Source organism: Neopsephotus bourkii, unplaced genomic scaffold, assembly GCF_033783945.1.
Source record: "Neopsephotus bourkii isolate Nb327-2 ecotype Australia unplaced genomic scaffold, CSIRO-AGI_Nbou_v1 NB_962, whole genome shotgun sequence".
In the NCBI taxonomy this organism is placed as follows: Eukaryota; Metazoa; Chordata; class Aves; order Psittaciformes; family Psittacidae; genus Neopsephotus; species Neopsephotus bourkii.
The window spans coordinates 9,315,843-9,340,176 of NW_026901456.1; the positions used below are offsets into that span (position 1 = coordinate 9,315,843).

The 24,334-nt window shown below is 38.4% G+C and overlaps 3 long non-coding RNA genes across 5 annotated transcripts in view; 2 read left to right on the forward strand and 1 right to left on the reverse strand.

Moving 5' to 3' along the window:
* LOC133215326 (uncharacterized) overlaps nucleotides 1-24,334 on the reverse strand; it is a 520,488-nt gene that overhangs the window by 261,372 nt on the left and 234,782 nt on the right. The gene's annotated exons all lie outside the window — the stretch shown is intronic.
* Nucleotides 1-24,334, forward strand: part of LOC133215324 (uncharacterized) — an 80,631-nt gene that overhangs the window by 12,267 nt on the left and 44,030 nt on the right. The window lies entirely within an intron of this gene.
* Nucleotides 8,022-14,063, forward strand: LOC133215312 (uncharacterized). Its single transcript, XR_009726375.1, has 3 exons — nucleotides 8,022-11,561; nucleotides 13,152-13,251; nucleotides 13,768-14,063. It is a non-coding gene; the product is annotated as an uncharacterized LOC133215312 (long non-coding RNA).

Here is a 24,334-nt window from a genome sequence, read left to right on the forward strand (position 1 = left end):
CTTAACTTTTAACTCCCAAAGACCGCCAGTAATTCACATCTCTCTGCTGTGTTCAGCTAAAATGTGAGACCTGCTGAACATTGTCCAAATGATCATGTGTAAATCCTTGTCTGTTGACAGCTCCATTGCAGCAGTCACTTTTTGTTTTACTTCATTACTGGAGATTATGACGTGTTAGATGGCAACTAAGAATGGCAAGACTAAAACCAGAACTGCAACCTTTCTTTCTACTTGAATTTGGTCTATTTGTTAGGTGTAATTTTGTGATTTTTTTTTTTCTTTCTTTTTTTTTCATGCTGGGTAGTTAAGGGGAGAGGATCTGGTAAAACCAGTGATGTATTTCATAACTCCACCACATGTCACTTTTTGGATATTTAGACTTCAAATGAAAAAGTCAGCTCATTCCAGCATAAAGCCATGGGCTTTTCATATGAAGTAAAGGGGCATATTATGACTAAGATGGATGGAGTACAGAAATAAGACTTTGCAGGGCTTGAAGTCTTGGTGATTTCTGTAAAGAGTTCTGTGATATTTGCTGTGTGTGTTCCCTCCATCCCAGTGCTCTTAAAATTGGTAAATCAGGACCAGTTTGTTTTGGATTAAATACATAGCTCTAAGATTGAGAGAACCTTCTATTTAAAATAGTAACTTCCAAGTTTGAGCTCCGATATTGTCCTACACAAGAATTACTGAATTGCTGAATATGAACTGGCAGTGTGCCCAGGTGTCCAAGAAGGCCAAACGCATCCTGGCTTGCATCAGAAGTAGTTTAGCCAGCAGGGCCAGAGAAGTGATTGGCCCTCCATATTTGGCAGCGGTAAGGCTGCATCTCTAATACTGTGCTCAGCTTTAGGCCACTCACAAGGAGAAAGACACTGAGGAGCTGGAGCATGTCCAGAGAAGGGTAACAAAGCTGATGAGGGGCCTAGAGAACAAGTCTTGTTGGAAGTGCGAACTGGGGTAGTTTAGCTTGGAGAAAAGAAGGCTCAGGGGAGATCTTACTGCTCTCTACAGCTACTGAAAGGAGGTTGTAACATGGTGAGTGCTTGTCTTTTTTCCCCAAGTAACAGGTGATATGATAAGGAGAAATAGCCTCAGATTGTGCCAGGGGAGGTTTAGATTGGATATTAAGAAAATTTTTTTCACCAAAAGGGTTGTCAAACATTGGAACAGGCTGCCCTGTGAAGTGGTTGAGTCACCGGCCATAGCAGTATTTAAAAGATGTGTAAAGTGTTGCTTGGGGGACATGGTTTAGTGGTGGACTTCGCAGTGCGGGGTTAATGGTTGGACTCTGATATTAAAGGACTTTTATGACCTAAATAATCTTGTAGATCTTTCCTTTCATAGTCTTTCACTAAAAGGAAACACTTGGATGAGGCTTTGAACAGCCTGGTCTAGTGGAAGGTGTCCCTGCCCATGGCAGGGGGATTGGAACGAGATGATCTTTAAGGTCCCTTCCAATCCAAACCATTCTATGATACAACTTTTTCCTTTTTCTGAAATTTGAAATTTTTGTGGTTTTTTTTTTTTTTTTTTTGTATAGACAGACCTGGAAAATTTCAACCTAAAAAAGAATTGATTTGCATTTATGGGGCTGGAGCATGGCGGGGAGTGGTAGTAGTGCTCATAATGAATTTTGAAGATAGCAGTAATTCAGAAGATAGCAGTTATTCCAAGAAGTCTGCTATAAGTCCTTTGATTCAGCAAAACTTAGAAAGCTCATAAGAATTTGAAGCCAGATGGACTACTTGCTCAAATACTTTGTTGAGCTGTTCATAAACTGTGACTGGTTTAACAATTAGTTTGACTCTGATTTCATTTTAATGATTCGAGTTAGAATAAAGTTTTGTCCCACAGAAATTTCCTTTTGTTTTACTTCTCATTAATTAATGTCTTGTAACATAGTGAAAAGCTGATGAAACCTATGGATTATATAAATCTGTGAAGCTGGAAAAATCTTAGGTGGTTAGAATTAAATCCAGCTTAGCTGTGAGGCTTTTGGGGAATGGTATGATGTAAAAATAAAGTTTTAGAAAGAAAACCATGTCCCTGTTACCAAAATCATAGGCATTAAGTAACATAGTGAGCAGTGGCACTCAGGGAAGAATTTTGAAGCTACCAGTAGTGGTTAAGTTGTTCAGTGGGAAAGAGGAAAGTGTGCCTAGATTTCATGTCCATGGTGTTACATTTAATGCAGTCAGACGCTGTGATAAAAATATATCAAAATGTCTAGGAAATAAACCACTCTCCCCACCCCCCCAAAAAAACTCAACAAAATCAACCCAACAAAAAAAAAAATGCTTCCCCCCCAAAAAAAACCACACAAAACCACACAAAAAAACCAAACACACACAAAAATAAAAAAAAAAAAAAAGAAAAAAGAAAAAGATAGCCCAGGCAAAAGACATAATGGCTGAACAGCTAAACAGATACTATTGAAAAGGTCCTTTTAACAATCATTTTGTCAAATGGATCTTGCTACACAGGATTCCTGGTTTTTGTCTGAATTTTGACTAGTACTTGCTCACTGAGAGGTTTTTCCTATTATTTTTCAGTGGTCATGCTCTGTCAAAATACGTCCATCTAATTGCCTACATTTGAACCGGGAAATATTTTACTCAGAAAATGCTATGGATCTTCAACCTCCTTATAGTATTTTAAACAGAAGTTCATCAGAACTGATAAGAAGTTTCTCTCTTAGACCAAACATTTCTGAAATAGCACAGGATTTTCCTTAAGTGGCAGTTGCATCTTTTCTTGGTTGCATGATGGAAGAAATGCTGTTGTCTTGTTGTTAAAGTTTACAGATGTTCTTGTTGCCTGCTCCAGTTGCCTCAAATGTTCTTTTACCTTTTCCCTTTCCAGCCTTACTGTAAGACCTTTATGAGGAAGTTTCTCTTCTTTTACAAGCTAGTTACATGGTTACCATTTAGTCACCCAAGTTTTCCACCAGCTCTGTTAATAAAGACATTTGGCCTACATGACACTTTGAAAACTTAGCATGTTTTTCTCTTCCAAGGCACTTTACTGTGATTTTTTTATTTACACTGAATGTTAATCTCTCTCAAGTCTGTTTACTGAAATGTTCATTATTATCATCCTTTTCCTCCCCCTCTCATAAATTCTTTTTATGCTGCCACTTTGTCAGGCAGGACTTTTTTGCCCCCTCTTCTAGGCAGGATTATTTTCTGCTGGAGTATTAGTTGAAGGGCATTAGCTTTGATGACTTTGGTGGGGCATTCACAAAGGCTGTCTTTAGTCTCGTGGGAATACTGACTGTGTTTCCTCCCTGGCTAATGGAAAATGATTGGGGTTTCTAGGGCAATTCTGAGTTTCCAAGTTAGGCTTTTTTTTCTTTTCTGAATTTCCCTCCAGAGAAAGCCACAGCTTTTGCAGATGATGCCAGCTGCAGCATCCCTTCTGCTGTTCTTGCAGTGCTTTAAGTAAAGGGCAGAAACTCCTTTCTGACTCTTGTAGCTGCAGCAAGGCTGGATTTAACGGCAGCTGATGAAGAGCTGCATCTCCCTGCCTATGGTGGATGGATATATTGGGAGAGGAGAAATAAGATGAATGATTGAAAATTATGCAGCCTTGTTAGGTTACAGGTTCTGAGTGTTTATGTTGGCTTAAACTGTGTACACTTGATACAAAATACACCATACAAGTGTTGCAGTGCTTGAGTTGTTTCTGTTTTCAGTGACTGCTGGAAATCAGAGAACCCAAAGAGTCTAGCTGGTATTTTCTGAGGATGCCTCTCATGTAACCGGGCTTCAAATACTTGGTGGCTGGTGTCATTGGCTTCATAATATAGTCATCAATTTTCATTATAGTTCTGAAATCTGTCCTGCTTTGCCATGTAGAAAACTATTTCTGTCTTACCTGAATTAAACAGGCTTTTGAAGCTGGTACGTGGCTAAAATATTATGTGGTGCTATTACAAACTTGTCACTAATGAATTAATTTTAACTCAGGAAATTTTGTTCTTGTAGTATGTCTCCATCTTTGTTCTGGTTCTGGAAAAAGTTGAGACTTCTATGGAGACAAAGCTACCTTTGAGATCTTGGAAGCCTTATTCCTAAGAGTCTGCTTGATATCTGCTTCCAGCCTATTGTTAAATCAATAATTATTGTTTGCTCCTAAGGATATACAGGATACTTCACACTGCATATATTTTGGCACTTCTAGAAGAAAATGGTGTCTCTGCTCTAAAATAGCTTTTTGTAGAATAAGGGAGACACCAGACAGATGAAGCCTTGGCTGTGTGCTCTTTTTCTTTCTCTTAATTCATTTTTTTTCTCTTCCTCATCATATCGGCTTATTAGTCTACCTAATCTCATTTAGAAAGTTTACCTCAAAGGTATATACTTGTGCATTTTACAAATGTAAGTTTGGAATTTAGCCGTAATGTTTCTGTTATTTGTATCTCATGTAATTCATGTAGAAACTTATTGTTGAAACCTGAATGGTTAACTTAATTGCATTAACAAATTTTAATGTGAGTGGGTTTTATATTTGCAGTTCTTGGCCTTGCTAATCTTTTACTGATTCCTCTCCCCCCACCCTCTGCCCGCACATTTCTACATGTATTTTTTCTTTTTTATGTTTTCCTTTTCTATGTTATTTTTTCTACATATATGAGGAGGGGATTGAGGGTGGAAGTATGTGAAGATTTGCAGAGAATCATTACTTTGTGAGGCATAAAATTAAATTGTTTATTTGATGTTAAGAGTTTGCTTAACACTACACCTAGTATCTACGTTTGGAAGAAGAGCATGGGGAATTCCTTTAGAAAGTGACACAAAAGTAGGAAAGGATGTTAACAGGCAATGATTAATTACTTTATTGCAAAAGGGGAGCTTTTTGTATTGCTTCTTAGTTTGAAATGAGTTGCTGTATGTTGAGAAGAAGGTAGAGACTGACAGAAGACTTTCCTGTCTTACTAAGCTGTGAGATCAGGAAATAACTAAATTTACCATGGGGAGTTTACCTAACTAACCACAACCTTTTACTAATATGTTCACTTTGTCCTTGCATACAAATTTTGAAATAAAAGTGCCAGTACTCATGTGTCACTGATGGGAAGTAAAAGGCAACATTTTGGTCATAATTGGTAGGAGGTGAGACTGACATTCATATGAATTTTCCCCAATTACAGAATGAGCACAGAATATTTCATAGAAATTAAATTACTACTTAAAATTTCTGTCATGATAACCTGGCATTTGGAAATCCTTGTGCTTTTCCACTCTTAATGCTTAGTCTCTAGAAGTTGTTTTCTTCAAATAGGAAATACATTATTTGTTTAAAATGTTATTTTTTTGTTCTTTAGATTTCAGTCTTCAGCTTTAGTACAGCCTTCAGAATCTTTTTTTCAAGGCCAGAAATATCCTCATACTATCTTTTAAAACCTCCTGCTACCAAAGGACACTGCAATGTGCACAGCAATGATTCTGCTGTGTTCAGTATCTTGCAAAGACTTAAGGGGATGATGGAGAATCCATCACTTGGCCTGGTACTCTGTTCAAATAAATCATCCTCACTGATAATTTATACAGACTTAAATCCCTAAGTCTCACTTGAAGACAATTTGGTTTTTATCCCTTAAATCACTTGGGCACTCTTTTTTAGCACCTTCTACATATAGTTCCAATGTTTATGTATTCTAATATTGATCTCACCATACCTAGAAAAAGGCAAGCTTATTCCTGTTAGGTGTCCAGGGATCGCCCTAAACGTTTTTTTCGCCATAACACTGCCTGCAAGGTGTATGTTAAGTGATTTTGTCAGTGATCTAACACCTCCATGAAAGTAGCTGCCATCCAGGTTATGGTCCCAGGTTTCAGATGTGCACCAGCTTTCTCTGTTCTTAGGAGTATGACCTTGTATTTGCATTACAGTTTGCCTTGTGTTCCATGTGTATGCAGCTGAGAATTTGGGGAAATACCAGGCCTGATTGGAGATAAGTCTGCTTACATATTTGAGTCTTCTAGCACTCTTCTAGACTCCATTCTACTGTGTGAGCCTTAAGAGTAAGAACTGTCCTAAACTGTGACTTCTCTAACTCCTTGCATTTTGTAATAATTTAAAAATGAGTCATCTACATGTCATTTAACGTTGCACTTCACACTTGTCAAACTGTACTTTCCTCTTCTGTAGGAAAAAACGAGAGAAATTTTACTTTGGTTTTTCTTTTCTACCAACTCTGGGAGCTCTTGGGAACTCCCCTGTTCTATTCCCAGCTGGCCCCTTCACAGCCCAGTTCCATTTTTCTGTTAAATTAGAATTATTATTTTTTTTCTCCTTATGCTAGAGGACACCCATACAGGCTACTGTTGCTTTCTTCTGTGACCTTGACCACCTGCAGTCATATATCTGAGGTGCCTTTGTTAGAGGGTGCAGGTACTAACCTGGCTGGTTGACTGCAAAAGCTGGTTTATCTGGAGATTCTGAAGGGATGAGAGCTGCAGTGCTTGGCATTCAGGCTCCTTTTTACCTGATAGCTTGCACTTGTCAGATTCCTGACTGTGGGAGGGGGAGAGTTAAAATGCCTCTGACATTTCATGCCTTCTGTTCATATCTGATACATCAGCTACATTTTGGGATGCTGTCTTATGAAGTAACTCCATAGTGTCTGGCACCTTGTACTAAATCAAGGTTATGCTCTGTATTTATAGAACAACTTTCTGGAGTCTTTCAAAGCCTGCTCAGAGCTGCTTACAAGTCATAGAATGGTTTGGATTGGAAGGGACCTTAAAGCTCATCCAGTTCCAACTCCCCTGCCATGGGCAAGGACACCTTCCAATGGAACAGATTGCTAAAAGCTTCTTCCAGCCTGGCCTTTAAAGCTTCTTCCAGCCTGGCCTGGCCAGGGATGGGACATCTACAGCTTCTCTGGGCAGCCTGTTAGTGCCCCACCACCCTCACAGTAAAGATTTTTTCCCTTATATATGTAGCCTAAATCTACCCTTTTTCAGTTTAAAGCCATTCCCCCTTGTCATATCACTACATGCTCTTGAAAAAAATCCCTCTCCAGATTACTTGTAGGCCCCCTTTAGATGCTGGGATACTACACTTAAACTTTTTTCAGCCTCTTACATGTTGCAATAATGATTAGCTTTGGAAGCCACCAAGTACGCCTCGTGCGTGGTGATTGCCTGTAACAAGTAATGCTCCCAGAAAAAGGGCTGTAGAGCTTCAGCCTGAAGACCTTTTTCATACAAAAATGTATTTGGTATCCCTATCAAATATAAACTAGACTAGGGCTGCTCAGCTGCTGAAGTCCATATGTGGCTTGACAGGATTCTCCGTGTAACCCTTTCTCCCAGAGGCTTCTTCAGTGTAGACCATGGATTCAGAGACAGCTGATGCCTTTTGCTACTGCTGTTTTCCCTGCAGCCCCTCTGTTGTCACTCTGTGTATTGCTCCTCAGGAAAACACTATGCCTGCATATGGGTTGTCACCACCAGCATAATTCAGTTTGTGTGGGTCACTTTCTTACCTATGTGTGAGTTGTTGCTGGGGATAACTAAGTCTTGCTTACAAGCAGTGTGAATTACCTAATGAATAATTGCCCATTTTCTGGCAGTTGTCTTCCCATCCCAGAGGGGAGATAAGGATACAGACTGTGTATATAATGTATGTTTGGGAAGTCTGATGCTTTGAAGGGAACTACCAGGATTTGCACAGGCTGTGTTGTGCTCTTGTGAATTTGCACTGCTGTGATGTACAGAGCCCCCATAGGCAAATAAAGGGTGATGCTGCTGCGGTCTCACAAGATGTGTGCAGGGCTGGGGCAGGAAGCATAACATTGTGGTACTTGACAGTGCCATGCTGCCACATCTCTTGAGTGTGGAGTGGAGTTTGGAGAGGCTGGGAGCATTGTCTAGGTTCCTCAGCTAGTCCAGTTTGTTAGGTGGCCATAGACTCTAGTTCTTGAGGAGGTGTTGAAAACTGGAGAATCTACTTATAGTGAGAATACTGGGACTCCCTTATTTGTCCCCCCGGGATATGAAGTTGGAGTTCACATCCCCCTGCCATGCTGCATTTGTGCTTTGGTTTTGCCCTTTGGGAAAAGGGAACAGAGTTGCAAAGCATGAAACTGATCTTGTCATTGGGAGCTGGGAAGGGACAAAGGCAAATGCACAGCAGGGGTCCATCATGCAAGGCACGTTCAGGCAGGATGGCCCAGAGTGACAGTAAGCAAGGCACAAGTTCTTACAATTTGGTATGGCTTGGGACTGCAGAACTACTGTCATGGTAAAACTGGTCATTGTCTTTTACTGTATAGTTTATTAGTGTGTATGCAGAAGGCCTGGTCAAATGTAACAGAGAAGGAGCAGGTAACTTTCTCAGCAACTAAAGGATGTGAAGATTTCCCAGCTGTAGATAAACTCGATTTCTGGAGGAGAGGGCAGTGGAAAAAGATGATAAACGATGGAGTGTATACACATGATCAAGTCCTGCAGTGTTAAATTGACCTAAAAATAAACGATGCAAACTTTGAGTTATGTTACTTTGAGTTTTTGCGACTTAAGTGTGCAAAATATTAGAATTCAGAATTACTGAGAGGAGATCAGTCTTCAAACTATTAAGGCATCTGAAAGCAGAAAACCACTGTCGAGAGCTGAACAGGTTGCTTCAGCTAAAATTCTGTAGAATATATTTAAAAATAGTGAACACGCTGATATTTTTCTGGAAAAATTGCAAATTTGTGTCAGAGCTAAGTGTTTAAATTCACAGAAAGGAAAGGAATCACACTATTGTATACTTCATGAAAAACAGGGGAACAATGTAGATCTGGACTGCTATTCCCAATAGGGTTTTTCTTTTTTTGTGTTCCCCAGTACATGCTAAAAATATTTTGAATATCTTAACATCTGCATTATTATGAAAAATGGCATGTCTTTGTTTTGTTTCCAGCTGTGTCATTCTTGCATTACATCTTGTTCCATTTGCTCTCTTCAGCTGGGATGTGAAGTCACTTTCTTTTGTCAGTTGTAGGCCTAATTGCTCTGACTCCAGGACTGCACTGTGTACCACTTGGAAGAAGTTATTTCTTTTGTTCTGTCTCAACCCAAACTGTATGTTGGGGAATGTCGACTTACTTGGTTGTGGATGTGTCTTCTGTTTGGCAGAGGGGGCAGAAAATAGGGTAAAAATAAAGGGAGCTAAGCCTCTTTAAATATAGAAAACATAAGGTTAAAGAAAGACAGGGTATGTGAGTGTATTTTGCATACTACTATGTATTAGCACATCTATTCTTAAATGCACCAGTGAGTCCCATTGATTTCAGTTCAAGAATGGATGAATGGATAAGGTAGACCCTCTCATGTTTGTCCAACACCCTGGCAGGCTCCTAAGGACCATGCAGCAGAGGAGGATGGGTAAGTGACGTTTGGTCGCCATTCTGATTCCTGTGTCAAGTATAAACAGCAAAACAGGCAAGAAAGAAATAGGACCAGACTTGCTGTCAACACAAGAAAGGGAAATGTTGAGGCAGAGTGATAATGACGACAAGATGGCAGGGGAGGTCATTAGCTGTTGGATGCTTTTGCTTTCCAGTACCCTGCCTGGAACACAGGATTTATGGGTTCTTTTTGCTTGCCTAGTCTAGGGTACTGCAAAAGATGATGCCTATGCGCTGGTTTCTTGATTGATTCAAGCAACAGAGCTGAGTGTTAATATTCTTACTCTTTCTCTCAGGTGTGCACTTGTGAATAGGTTGCCACAAAAAATGGAATTTGACTTCCTGGTTTGATCTGTGATTCATTTTTTTCCTTCTAAAGTTGAAGTAACTTTGCATATACACAATGCACTTCAAAAGACACGTTAAGGGGGCAGAGGCAGGCCACCAGAACTCAAGGGTTGGCTGAAATCAAGGTTGCATGTGTTACTTTAATTCTGCTTCCTTGGATGTATATGTTTGTGCAAAATCTTCTAATAAATGGTAAGTATTGGGGTGGGTTTTGTTTTTTGGTTTGTTGGTGGGGCTTTTTCCCCAGAAGAAACACACCTGTGATGAAACAATGGTGTTTATGGAATGAATCAGGGAAAAGTAGTGAGTGAGAAGATCACAGATATTCTGAGATGGTTTGTTTGCACAATGCTCTAGCAGACACTTGGCTGCCCTAGGCAACCTTCTCTTCCCAGGGGTTCCTGCCAGCTGCCTCTGTCTTCAACTCCCCTCTTCTGGGCAACAGCACTCATGGCAACAGCCTCTGGGACCTAACATATGTTTAGCGCCCTCTCTTAGAAGATCCCTAGGTAGGGGGTTCACTTTTTTTGTACCCTTGCAGTGAGCCAGCAGTGTGGCAGCAGTTCCTGGCTTCATACAAGCTTCCCATGTACTTCAAAGGAGGTGCTAGGCTGTGCAGGCAGCCTTCATTTATCATTTTAAAGTAGCCAGCATCCCACTAATGGTGCATGTACTGTACTTTAGGAACATCTCATCTCTAAATTTCTTCTTGTCACAAGAGTGGGAAAGTGTGAATGACAAGGCACTGGACAAAGACAGAGGAGGGTCTCATGGTCAAGACATCAGATGGTATGAGAGTGAGCTGAATTTTGGCAGTGCTGCCTGTACCACAGAGTTCCTGCATAAAACTGTCATTTTTGTGGCCAGCTGCCCAAATGCTGGTGCATGTCTTGTTTTCTAGATTTCCAGATCAACTCCAGGAGCCACACAGTCATTCAAAGCCAGTTTTAGACAATTTGCTGTGAGAAGGTCAATAAAAGGCACAAGCACTATTAAGGAGTAACAAGGAGTAAGACTTAACTAGTGAATGTATTACATGAAACTACAAGAATCGGACAGTCTGAAGTCTGAAATGGTCTTGTGCTTGAATTTGCAATTTCAGGTCAAACACAACTTATTGGGATTTCCCCCCTTCCCCTCCTGCTCCCCCATTTTTATGTTCCCCAGAGAGTGGTGCACTTAAATCACTTAAATAGAAGCGATTGAAGCAAAAAAGGTAGTAGACGTGTCAGTTAATCTATACCTCTTTTCTATATTAAGTTAGTTTTAAATAGCATTAAAGGCTCAATTTAGCGAAGCACTTAGTAAGGCATCTAACTGCATATTTGAATTGAGGCCAGGATTGATAAACTTGGATACTGTGTGATAATACATTCTAATAGGAACGCTGCATCTACAATGGTTAATGTGTTGTTCTAAACAGGACTGTCTTCCTTCTGCTTAGATTTGGGGTTGCAAGTTTCAAAGCTGGTTTATTTGTGGTTTTGTTTCACATGTTTTCAGTAAGAATGGGCTACAAAGGAAATATTTTAAGTAATCGATTTACAAGCAAAGAATACTCTCTAATTTCCCCAAATACCTGCTATCTGTCACAGAGCTCATTCCTGTTTTGATTCTTTTAGCTGTTTGAATTTTTCCAATGCTTCTTGGGTCATTTGCTGTGCCTGTACAAGATCCAGTTAAAGCAGATTTTTGGAAAGAAGCTTCAGAGGCTTCAGAAAACTGGAAAGGAAAAAACATCCTTCTAAATTTCCACCAACCATTTCTCATTCTTAGTTTATGGGGAAGCATTTAAATTGTCTGAAAGGTAACTGTAATGGGGCCTTTACAATTAAAACTAAGACACTATTTGCGAGTTGTAAAAAAAAAAAAAAAAAAAGCAAAAATATTAAAAATAAGACTTTCATGACTTCCAAATGATAGACCTGTGCACAGTTATCCTCTTGAAAGAAAGGATAAATATTAATGGTCTCTAAAACACAGGAAGGAAGAACAAGAGAGGGAAACTTCGTGCAAGGAATAAAGAGTGTAATTAAGATCTATCTATAGAAGAGACAGAAGATGGTGCCTAAAGATGGTTTTGAAGTCTTGATAAACTCATGCCAACTTAAAGTGCTGTAAACAGAAACAAAATTAAAAGATACCTTATTTTCACCTGACTTTCAAGTATTAAAGCTTTTTATTATTTTATTTTTAGAATTATATTTTTAGATTCCTGCAAAAGTTTTCAAAGTTATTTTTTGTGGCTGGAGAAAGAGCACCTTTGCCAAGTGTTATTATTTTAAAATCTTGTAAATCCTTTGTAAGTGTACAGAAATTAATATATTTTAAAAGTCTATTTTCATTACCCTTGTGGATTGAGTTACAATTTTAAAATTGAAAATTAATCTCAGTGACTCTATCTCCTTGAAGTCTCTCTGTAAATCAAATGAAGAATCATCAAAATGCCATGCTTTTCTAAATGAGGATGGTGACTTCTAAGAGAATAGTGTCTTCAGGATATAAAAAAACTTAACCAAAATGTGTACATTGAAAACATAATAACTGCTATAGCAAGGAAGAATAGTTTGATTATTTTAGAATAAAATGTAATTGCACTTTTGTTAATAGACCAATGAGGTCAGTACATTCAGAAAATCTTTGATAGGAGTGAATGGGTTTCCCACTGTATTCTCATAAAACAAAACAAATCCAGTAATGCTTGGTTTTCATGGTGCATTTGATCAACATGTTAAAAAATGTAATTTTAATCAGAATTTAATAAATCTATTACCTCCTTCATTTATAGAAACAGAAAATGTAGTTATTTCCTTTTTTCTCTTATAATTTGTGATCCTCAGCTGAAGAATTTTGTCTGGAAATCCTCTCATAAATTTAGCGTACCAGCTGATAAAGGACAAAATAGTAATTTACTGTACAATGATAGGGCACTTTGCTTTAGTATAACAACCTTGATTTTGAGGCTCCGTGGGGACAAAATTGCCATCTCTTTTCTGTATTTCTGTTAATCTTTTAGTAATCATAGTTAAATTGCAGGAAATATTAATTTCATATTCTCACCTTTTTCTTTAAAAAGAAAGCCTAAGTAAATCTTATTACAACTACTTATAAATAAATGTTTCTGCTAGGCAAAGTACCAAAATAACAAAGTATAACTTCCTTTTGTCTCTTTTTAGATGTTATCATAAAAGTAATTATATCACTTTATTTCTTTTCCATTTCAAAAATCTAGACTCTTATTTTATCTTCTATGTGCATAAAGACCTAATTCCTTCTATTAAAAACAAGCAGGCAACAATGATGTAAAGTTTTGGGGTTTAGTTGTTTGGGGGATTTTTTGTGTGTGTTGTTTCTTATGTTTGTGGTTTGGTTTGGCTTTTTTTTTTTTTTTTAGCAGGAATGTCATCCTATATTGGCCCATTTGGCTGGGGTATATTCCTCTAGTGTGCAGCCCCAGCTGGCTCATACTTGTAGATGAATTGCATATTTACACAAAGGTGATTATGTCCATAAATGAGAATATGCTTTAACCCAACAACACTTAAAACAGTTGGCATAGAAAAGTCATCTGTAATCTTCCTTCTCCTCTCCTCTCCTCTCCTCTCCTCTCCTCTCCTCTCCTCTCCTCTCCTCTCCTCTCCTCTCCTCTCCTCTCCTCTCCTTTTCTTCTTTTATTCTTTTATCATCTTCTCTCATCTTCTCTCTTCGTCTTCTCTCTTTGTCTTCTTTTTCTCTTCTTTCTCTTCTCAAGCTCTCACAAATGTATTGGACCATTTGAATATTTGTTAAATACATATCCCACATGTTTTATGTGCATGTATATATTTTATATATGCACACACACATATACATAGGAGTGTATGTAAGTATATATATATAAAACACCAATCCAACTTCCTGTCATTGTTTTTATCCTTGTGACTGAGGAATAAAGTTTTTTCTTCAATGGTAATGCCTCTCTCACTAGGTGATTTGTAATTTTAGTTGGTTTATGTATCTAATTCCTCTTCCAGAACTCCCGCTACAGAGAACATACTAAGGGAATATTGCTGGGTTTGATTCATATGAACAAATAAAGAACAGCGATGCAAATTTGACAGAGAAGTCAATGGCAAAAGTCTTATTGATTGCAGTGGGATGAGAATGTGTGGAGAGAGGATGTACAGTAATACACTCCTATTAAATCACCGTTGCCCCCACATGTACTTTGTGCTGCTTCACCACGATTCACTGTGTGTATCCTTACTATTCACCTTATGAAAACTAACTCAAATTAAAATACTATGGAAAAGGTGTTCAACAAAATCAACCTCAGTTAGTTATAAGCTTCTTTGAAGACCTTGTTCTGTCATGTGCTTTTTAATTTTTCAGAAAAAAAAAAAATCAGTTCTAAATTCTACAGTAAAGCAGTGATCAGTACAGGCATTGATAATCAGCTTAGACTTAAGAAACTTAGTGGTATTACATGATGAAGAGTGGTGAACTAATATAAGGAATCTGGGGCCGTTTAACTTGGAGTTGCTGTATTTCTGATGCATGTCCTTCTGCAAATAACTTCACCTGTAAGTCAAGCTAGTATGGCTGCTTACATGTGTGCCATTAAAAAACTATGCACATGACTAAAATCAGCCCTCTGTAGTATAGTCATTAAATGCTTTGGTGCATACTGTGACTTTGGTGGGCTATGTGAGTACTTAGATGACAAAATTAAAACATATGTCTCAGTCCTTGCTGAATTAGTGCTGCCTTTGTGAACCTGAAGTCCAACTGGTTGAGTGGAAACAGTATAGATGGTGTTCCTCCACATGACTTCAGTTAAAAATGGGGTAGGTTTTAATGTTTTGTTGTGAGCTCAGTGAAAAAATGTGAGATGTTACAAAGCTGCTCATTGCTTTTTATCTAAGGAGAAACTGGTGTATTGCTCTGTAGAAAATGATAAAATTAGAAGATAGCATCTAGAATTTCGACATCTAGTATTTGTGGTATTAAAGTATCATACAAAGTAGTGTTATGATTAGAAATATGCAATTTGTTCAGAACATACGTATTAATCTTTTGAAAATGTAAAGCCATATACTTGGAAGTTTACAGATACGCTAATTTTGCTAAGAGTTGCCAAGAAGAAGTTGACAGTTTGGACCAAGGATTGTTGTTGTTGCTATGTGCAAAAGCCTAGAACAAGCCAGCGGGAAATAATACCAGGGTGGGAAAGTATTGCTATGGTTACAGAGTATGTTCTTTAAAAGAGAGGTGGATAACGCAGCAAGAGTCACTGAAACTTAGGTAATATATAAAAAGCAGAAAGATTGAAAGATAATAACTGTCTTGTGCTCTTAATGGGCATTTTGTTAGTTTCCAGCAAAGAGGGATTTAATTAAAGTGGGAATAATTTGTGTAAGCTTTGTTAGAAAATATACTTAGCTTTTATTTTTTTGTAAGTGGAATGCTAGCAGAATATCTTGCATATTTTGGCTCCATCCTTTTGTTTTTTAAAACAAAAAGATTTTGTTGTTTTTTTTTTTGTCAGTTGGATTAAGAGTGCTTTTAAAAAGAATAAAAATGTAATTAGACCCAAATAATTAACATAAACTTTCAAGTCAGCTTTTCAATACATTAAAAATTGTAACTTGGGTTCATTTTGCAAAAATATATGTGATACAAAAATTATTATAAAATATGATAAGAAGGTAATAATCGAAGCCTGATCTAAGTGGTGCAGTAAATCTGAACTATAAAGTTCATTCAGGAAACATCCACTTTCACTTACAAACATCCCTTAGGGTTTAGTTGTAATCACCTCTGCTGGTTTGGTCCTGCAAATCAGTAAGTAGAAGACCACTGTACAGGTCAGTTTCCATTTTGACGTTTGGGAGGATGTTCTCTCCCCTGCCACGTTTATCATAAGGTACAGTGTGAAGCATGGGATGGACAGTGCCCAGCTCACCCTGCCCCACCAGTGTTCAGAAATGCTCCGCTGGGAAAGGTGGAGCTGGGGACCAAGCAGTCTGTTTGGAGGGACAGGTCAGGTCTGTGCTCTAGGACCAGGAAAACGGAAACTCCAAGAAATGGCTTTTTTTTTCTTCCTATGGCTACTGTACTGTTTGTCCATCACTGTCCAATAGCCATGCCTCTGAATGCTGCATTGCTCAACTGCACTTTGAGACCCACTGCTGGAGCTCATTTGAGTCTGAATGATAGAACCAGATGTACAAGACAAAACTCCTGAGCTACATAACTGTACTGAAGGTTTACACCTGAGCCTGACTGATGTGCCATCTTTATTCCTTGTCCATAATGAAGGCATGGGGTAGAACTGATTGTGCTGGGGGGTAAACGATGGAAAGAAGCATAGACAGATCTCTGCTCACAGGAGCCAGCTCTCCTTTGCAGCATGACTCCACCACACCACAGAAACTGTTCATGTCACATCTCTGCCTTGGGCACGTTTTGTTGAAGGTAAGAAGAGGGAGGATTTCATTTGTGAGCTGAAATATGTTCAGCTAATTGTGACTGTTTTCCATAGTTTTGTGCTGTTTTGCCTGTACTATGAAGTAGAGATTTGAAACTTAGAGGTGAGACTATGTCCTTTTACTTCGCTCTTGACAAGTAAACCTAAATAGGGAAATAACCTGCTTTACTTACTGGTGCAGACCTTGGTTATTACAACTGGGATCAAAGAATCTCTTTAAGCTAATATTGCACCTTTGCCAGAAAAATCCCGACTTCTATGCAGTGAACACGTAAGATGGACTGTGAGGTACAAAGGAGGGAAAGAATGGTCCTGATGAGGACTGAGTACACTGGGTCTGGACTAACGTGTAAAAACTTGGTGTAAAAACACTAAGACAAAGGCCCCGAGGAGAGAAGTCCAGGACAAAGACCCAAGATGGGGAAAAAGCAAGGGAAATGAGATCAACTGGGGAGATGAGTAGCCAGTTGGGCAGGAAAATATGGACTTTAAGCAAGAAGCCCCAAGAGGGAGTTGAGAACTGGGATTTGGAAACCTGATGGACTAGAGACTGTGGCAAAATGAGAAGTGGGGACAGTTGGGGGAGCATGATAGTGTTATAGAATCATAGAATAGATGGAGTTGGAAAGGACCTTAATATCATCTAGTTCCAACCCCCTGTCATGGGCAGGGACACCTCACACTAAACCATGTCACCCAAGTGATGAGGGACAGTGCTTGAAAGCTTAAGAGTGTATGAAGAACAGCTCTTGTAAGGAAGAAACAAAGGTTGTAAAAGCAGAAGACATCAAGGCTGAGGAAATGGGTCAAAAGTTGCATACAATTTAAGTACACTGACCTCTGCTAGGAAGAGACAAAGATAGCTGAGCATACCCCTACCATTACTTGCTAGATGTCTTTCATAGCTGATCCACTGACAAAATGATGGCTTACATGGATGAAAGCATCTTACTGATGCAGTTACTCCCTCCATGAATACAAACAATAGAGGCTGTAGTGTAGACCCACCTGTTCCACACTGCTATTCCATGCTGTGGTCAGGCCACTTTCTTACAAGTGTTTTCTCTATATTTTTTCCTGGGGCTTTAAAAATATGCTGAATATATTTAAAAATATACTGAAAACTACATTAAATAGTAAGGTAGTAAAACAGTAAGATAGGTGCTAAATTATTATCCAAAGTCAGAATTAATTTTGGCAATGCTGTCTTAGCTCACTTAAATTCTGATTATGTAGCCATGATAGAGGATCTAGTTACATATTCACATAATGCTTATTCCACAGGATTTCCTTCTTCTACTCACTACTTCAGGTGGATTTGCATAGGGATGCATCAAACCTGGCAGCCATAGACTGTTCTACAACACATCTGTTTCAGATGTGACAACACGTCTGAATGTGTTGTGAATGAGAAGTTTGCAAAGAAATGACTTAAGGGAAGCACAGCTGAGAGCTGCCAAGGGACTCTATCCCTGTCTCTGTATCAGAGGTCTGAGAGACATCCTCTGACCAGTCCTTTACCACTGCTGAAAAGATGGTTTTCTACTCATTTATGCTGTTTTCAGAACATCTGACTGTTCTTGATGTTGGCAGTGCTGAGCAGTCTGTTCCATTGGTAAGGTCAGTGATAGCTGTATTTTGAAGGCCTCTTATTCCTGGCTGAAGACAATTTTAATGAGCGATTACTGCCCCTAGCCAAGAGCCATTGCTGTGGGTATGTCTGAGGTGGCTTTGAAGCAGCTGCTGAACCATTTCAATTTACAGCTCAGCCTGTTAAGGTCACCTGGCACCTTTTCTCACTTTCTTTGCTATAGATTAAGTTGGATTACTACAGTCATCCAATCCTTACTCTCTTCACACCTCAATTTCTCAGGTGTGAAATGAAGATAATTCTTGATCCTTTTTTCATAGGGAGATCACACTTTGAAATATTATGGAAGTCACTTTCATAGTATGCATACAGTGGTGATAAGCCCATGAAGAAATTTGGTATCTCTCAAAGCTGGAGTTAAATAGGTTACAGCAGGAAAGTCCGTGGCTATGTGAATGGCACAGTAAAATAAATACCATTTTGCTCATTGAAAAATAAAATAATGATTTTGTGCACTAAATGGGACAAACCTGTAAAAGGAAAAAAAAAAAAATACCCAAACCAAAACAAAACAAAAATTCCCCTAAACAAACTCCCACCCACCCCCACCAAAACAAAAAAAAACCTAGGTTTTGAGCAGTAACTAAAGAGTGTTTTCATGTGTGCACATGTAAAGGAAGATGGACTTAAAGTTGCACAGGTGTCCTTTAGTCTGGCCCCATCTGCCTTTTGAGTGCTCAACTTCAGTCTGTTCAAGATAGCTCTTTGTGCATCACACACTTTTAGAACTATGAGCATTTTACATACCTGTATACCTCTTTACCACAAAAACATTAGATAACTGGGAATACTAATTCAGCAATCAAGTTTGCCTACCAAAATTCATAGCAGCCCTCCAATATCTGAAGGAGGCCTACAAGAATGGTGGAAAAGGACTCTTCATCAGGGACTGTAGCAATAGGGCAAGGGGGAATGGGTTTAAACTTAAACAGGAGAAGTTCAGTTTAGATATAAGAAGGAAATTCTTTACTGTGAGAGTGGTGAGGGACTGAAACAGGTTGCCCAAAGAAGTGGTAAATGCTTCATCTCTGGCAGTGTTCAAGTCAAGGCTGGACAGAGCCTTGGGCAACATGGTCTAGGGTGAGGCATACCTGCCCATGTCAGGAGGGTTGGATTTAGATGATCTTAAGGTCCTTTCCAACCCTAACTATTCTATAATTCTGTGAAAGCTGGTCACCTGGCAAGTCCATGTGTACTTCCATCTAGCTAACAGCCTGAAAGATTTAGAAAGTAATTGAGGTAATCTCTCTAAAAATCATGGGTTTCAATCCTATTGTTTATGGACATTAAAGACTAGCATAAGCAAATATATTCTGTAGGACTTGTCTTGTTCTTTCTATACACCTTTGCTTGAAAGCTGGCTTTCTTTCAGTTTGCCAAGGTCCCTTCCTTTCTTTTGTTTTCTGATAATTCTCAAATTAAACAGGACTTGATTTAACTAGTGACGTACTATTGAGAAAGTTAGGCTTCTAGCCATGAAAACTGTGAACAAGTATTTGAATTTTAATTAATGCATCACATTTGTAGAGGATAAGTTTTTGAACTAAGCTGTTGAAGCTTTTTAGGGGGAAAAAATTAATGTCACTTTCTCAAAGACCAGAGAACGTCAACTGTATTTCTTTTTTAAAGACAACTTTCTGGATATTATGTAACATGTTTTAATTTTTTGATACAGCACCAGTAAAAGCAAGTGTAGTTCTTGTGAGAACATCGCTGCTTGTTAATTATAGCTGTAAGACAACTTGGGCTAAGAAGTTCAGAGACAGGGTGATTGATTACTGGTTATCAGTCTGTGTTTATGCTGTTAAGTTTTTGATGTCCTCAATAATCCTGGTGAGATAACACTAAATAAGAACAATCAATAGGGCATCCCTGAAATACACCTGCTCTTCTACTCGGAAACGCTGTAGGACTGTTCATTTTGAGTATAATCATTGCTTGAGATTTCATAAGATACTACTATGCTGAAAAACACTGAGCAGATGTTCCTACAAATATAAGAGAAATATTCTTCCTGGTTTTGTATACATGCAATAAATATTCACTTCTGTAGGAGCAGTCCAGGTATGAGAGAGTTATTTTTGTCCTCCTGTTTGTGTGCTTACCTATAGCAGAGGGAGAATGAGATTATTCCCAGACATGTCACATAGTAGCCATTAACCCCCAAAAGGAGGCTTTAAGGATATCCATTCATGGCACAATCACAAAATTACTATTGTATATCAGACAGAAGATCGTAACACCAAAAGCCTGAAAGTACGGTATGCCATGATAACACTGCAAAAGAAATGAGAGTAATCATTGGTACTTGTGTCCCTTGATTGGCCTTTCTGAGGAAGCAGAGTACATGCCAATATACTTGCACTGCTGCTAGTCCCTGAGAAGTCAGTACAAAGCTACAGTATCTCTGCACCTCTCTGAGCCAAGTGGTCAAGTTCATCTTTTCTTTAGATGTGTTTGTCTGGAGATGCTTTTCATGATTTTAAAAAGTTTATTGATAATAAAGAAAAAATACTCAAAAATACCTGTCCTCTTTTATTTTTTTTTTTAATTAAAAAGATCATGAGTCTGTAAGTATTTCAAAGTATAAAACAGGAATTGAAAATATGGAAGATACTGGAAAAGATCTGAGAAAAATCCAAGCTCTGGCAGTATTATTATTTTTATGTGACAGAGTTTATGAAATTTCCTTGGTGGCATGAGGCACAGGTGCAGGATCCTGTTATGTTTTGGCTGATTTGCTTGTGCTGCCAGTATCTGAAGTGTTCTCAGTGAACTTTGTGATATGGAAAAGACAGTAGCTTTCACAGTTTGTTTCACTTTTTATGTGGTGGTAAGATGGCCTAGATTTCACTCTGTTCCTTTTTGAATTACAAGTAGTTTCTAGTTTATCACTGAACATTAATTGTTCTTGCTCTTGACAGGCAACGTATACATTTGTGTGAATAAAGAGATTTTGTTGTTTTTTAAGAAGGGAAGGATTACTGCAGTTAAGGAGGAGAGGAGGAAGTTGGTTGCAAATGGGAGCACGAAGCTCAAATCAGCTGATTCTTCTTCCCTGTCTCTCTCAACTTCTGTCTTCTCAGAACTACTTTGTTGTTAAGAGCACAGAAGACTGAGTGTCACTTTATGCACGTGTCTTATCACGCTTATGTAACTACGTATATGAAAAAGAGTCACACTGTAATTTGGGTGCATAGGGTGGGTTTCAGTTGCCTACACATCATTGTCTAGTGATCTTGAAGGTGCCACAAAATGTCTCAGGCCTTTGCATGGGGTGTACAAATCTTGAGCCCTTTGGAGTTTGGAGAACTGGCTGCAGGAGGTCAGGGGAGACATGGTACCAGGGACCTGGACTGAAGGAATAAATCACACCTGTAAAATCTGAAATAATTTGTTGTCACTGGTTTTGTATTGGTGAAGTTGTTTGTTTTGTAACTAGCTATCCCGTTTGATAGTTGTCTGATAATGAGACCCAAAAGAAAACGTTTTCTACACTCCCTAGCTTCTGACGACAGTTTGACACTTCAGAGACTGCAATGGGATGCTACTAGTTCATCAGTCAAACTCAAAGAGTGCTCTTGCTGCTTCTGTTCTGTTTGAGAGTACAAGAACATCCTACAAACAAATATCTGAACAAGTTTTCCACTTGTACTTATGTAAATGTCTTACATATTTATTTCTCTAAGTTCACTCTCTGAAAATGCTGGAAGATTGTGGAAGAGGCTGAAAACATCACGGTAGCAGAAATAAACTGTCATTGAAATCTTACCTCTTCTACTCAAGGGGATAACTCTGGTATTTGAGACAAACAAGGAGAGAGTAATGAGCTTGAAGGATTCCTTGTCAAGGAGGAAAGTAAGTAAAATCCCTTTCAGAAAGTCCAGCCTGTAGTTGACAGTCAGAAACAGTGGTGTCCAGTTCTAGGCTCCCCAAGGAGACATATATGTTTGTCCAGAGACATACTGGAGAGAATCAAGTGAAAGACCATGAAGGTGATGAAGTGACTGGAGCATCTCCTGTGAGCAAAGGCTGAGAGCTGGGACTGTTCAGCCTGGAGAAGAGAAGGCTCAGGGTGAATTCATCAGTGTATTCAAACACCTGAAGGGGTGTTGCTTAGAGAACAGAGCCAGGTTCTTTTCAGGGGTGTCGAGGACCAGAGGTATTCTGCACAAACTGAAATACAGGAAGCTCCATCTGAACATCAGTAATCACTTTTTCACTGCAAAGGTGACTGAGCACTGGCACAGGTTGCCCAGAGAGATGGTGGCGTCTCCATCCTTCCAATTATTCAAAAGCTGCCAGGACCAAATCCACCAATGCTCTAGGTGGTCATGCATGAGCAGGGAGATGGGACCAGATGACCTCCAGGGGTCTCATCCAATTTCAAACATTCCGGGATCTTGTGGTGAGATGCCACCTCTACTGTATGTCTTAACAGCAAAGAAGGTGGAAATTACCATTCTACTGCCCTTCACTACTGTTGCTTCTGCTCTGTTTATTTAGCTGTAAAAATATCTTCTAAAAGATATTCTATATCTTTTAAATATAGAATAGATAGATATGGAAAAGATATTCTATATCTTTTAGATATATAGTATTTATATAGTATCTATATATAAATATCTATATAATATTTATATAATATCTAAAAGATATCTAAAAATATCTTCTAAAATATATTTTTAATTAATAACAATTTATATTAATGTATAAAAATTATTTCTTTTAAAAGCCATAGTTAATAGTTCTACTGTTCCTCTGTAGTACTGAAAGGATTGGGAACAATTCCTGTATTTGTGCTGCATAGCAGAGTCTACATGACTAATGCTTGCTGATACAAGTAAGCAACAGCTAGTATGGCAGAACACCACTGCTCTATGCAACATAAGTCTACTCATTTTATAGCCTCTTAGAAAATAGCTATGCAGGCAAACCAAATATTGAAACTCTCTAAACATTTCTAAGCCCTTAGATACAAATCTGTGTACATTGTTTGACCAGACTTCTGGCATACTGCGATCAGATGGATTATTCTTGGACAGTTGGACAGTTCTTTTCCCTCTGATTTCTCTTTCTTTTGCACTTGATTGCTACCTTACCACTACTTTGATATGTAAATATAAATAAATCTATTCATTCTTGCTTAGGGCCATAATGTAGTTTTGAGACAGCCATGTATCTTGAACAGTGTACCAATAGTTATTACTGTACTAAAGTCTTACTTGGTACAATGCTACTCTTTTCTTTTCCCATCCAGCTTTCCTTGCTTGTCTGAGTAGCAAAATGCTGATTAATTTCCTTGCACTTGGAATTTTTTTTAATTTTTTTTTTTTACCTATCTAGAAGGAGGTAGAACTATTGGTAAACTGAAATAAATTATTTGATGCTACTTGTTCTCAAGAACACTTGTGCTTAGCTAGTGACTTGGTAGTCTGGAAAAGGTTGCCAGTTTGGTGGACGTACTCACGATAGTTTACCTCAATGGAGAATTTCTTCCTGTAATGTTGATTCATAATGTTGACAGATATTTTTAAGATCATAAGGTTGAAGTGTTTGTAACATTTCTTCTTTAACTGCTTTTTTTGGGTGCAATTTTTAAAAAGTGAACTCTCGTGTCATATTTGGAAAAGTTTTCATAAGTATTTTGTGGCATTTCCTCCCCTTTCTTCCTGCCACAAGTTATCAAACCATTAATGGTCATTTGTGCTGAAATAGTCTATCAGTAAACCTGCTTGCTGTGAACTGTGCTATGTTAATTATATCTTACAGCCAAGTGTGGGGTTTTTTATATTTGTTTTGTAGTTCAATTCTCCCCACAGTTCCTCGGGGACTACAAACTAAAAATATGTTTAACTGTACGGATTGTTCTAGTTGCTTAAGAGCATTTCCTCATTCTTGTAAGGACTTGCTGTGGGATCAGATCTGAGTTGGCTGAATGGCAAATTTCTGGCAGAAAGTCATCCATCCAATACCAGATCAGGAAGGCATCTTTCTCAAGTAGATGCTATTGAAATAAATTCTTTTGAGAACTGAAAGTTTTAAAGTCACAATCAGAAAAGTGGCTACCAAGGCTCTGCAAACAAGGTGACTGGTTTAAAAATAAAAAGCCCAGGAGCATCAGTAATTTGACCAGTGACATCATCTGGTCTTGCAAAATTACACCTAATGTTATCATGCTGTGCATAATGGTCTACTTTGGGGTCATGTTTTTGTATCTCAATATTAATAGGCTTTCTACCACATAAGCAGTGAACTTGTGGCAGTGGGAGCGTTGGAGTAAGAATTGCATTTCAGTTCATCCCAATAGTCCAAGAGAGTAGGACACCTAAAAGCGACCCATGTGTGTAAAGATATTTAGGATGTCTTTTGCTCAACATTATAGAATGCTGTCCCTTTGACAAAGTTACTTTAAAGATAAAATTTCTTGAATTTAATTGTTTCAAGAACTAGATGTTGG